Source organism: Cebus imitator, unplaced genomic scaffold (genome assembly GCF_001604975.1).
Source record: "Cebus imitator isolate Cc_AM_T3 unplaced genomic scaffold, Cebus_imitator-1.0 Scaffold18, whole genome shotgun sequence".
Lineage (NCBI taxonomy): Eukaryota > Metazoa > Chordata > Mammalia > Primates > Cebidae > Cebus > Cebus imitator.
Window position 1 is genome coordinate 10,141,189 of NW_016107333.1, and position 1,014 is coordinate 10,142,202.

Genomic DNA, 1,014 nt, shown 5'->3' on the forward strand with positions numbered 1-1,014 from the left:
CTCAATCTGTCATCAGGCTGGAGTGCAGTGACACAATCTCGGCTCACTGCAACCTCCAGTTACTGGGTTCAAGCGATTCTCCTGCCTCAGCCTCCCAAGTAACTGGGATGACAGGTATGCGCCACCACACCCAGCTAATTTTGTATCTTTAGTAAAAATAGGGTTTCACCATGTTGGTCAGGCTGCTCTTGAACTCCTGACCTCAGGTGATCCACCCATCTCGGCCTCCTCAAGTGCTGGGATTACAGGCGTGAGCCTCCGCACCCTGCCTCTTTCCGTTTCTTTCTTGCTTATTAAACTCCCTGCTCCTTGAAAAAAAAAGACAGCCAGGCTCCGTGGCTCATGCCTATAATCCCAGCACTTTGGGAGACCGAGGTGGGTGGATCACCTGGAATCAGGAGTTTGAGACCAGCCTGGTCGACATGGTGAAACCCCGTCTCTACTGAAAATACAAAAATTAGCCAGGCATGGTGGCTTAAGCCTCTCATCTTAGCTACTCGAGAGGCTGAGGCAGGAGAACCCAGGAAGCGGAGGTTGCGGTGAGCTGAGATTCCACCATTGCCCTGCAGCCTGGGTGACAAAGGGAGATTCCGTCTCAAAAAAAAAAAGGAACGTTTATTTTGTCAAGGTTAATTATGTGGCCAAGACACAGCCTCAGGAGTGTGCCCAAGGTTGTAGAAGGGAGTGTCTGGGTTACAATAAGGGGTTGTGACAACCAAGGTTTTATCATGCAGATGAAACCCCCTGATAGCAGGTTTAAGTGAGAATAGATTGTAAATGTTTTCTGTCAGGCTTAAGGTGTGTGCTGATGTTAATGCTGGTCAGCTTTTCCTGAATTCCAGGAAGGAGGAGGGTCCCAAGTCCAACACTCCCCCCCACCCCCCACCCCGCCATCATGGCCTGAACTCATTTCTCTCAGATTCACTTTGGAATGCTCTTGGCAGAAAGGAGGAGTCCATTCAGATGGTTGGGGACCCTTAGAATTTTATTTTTGTTTTTTTTTTTTTTTTTGGG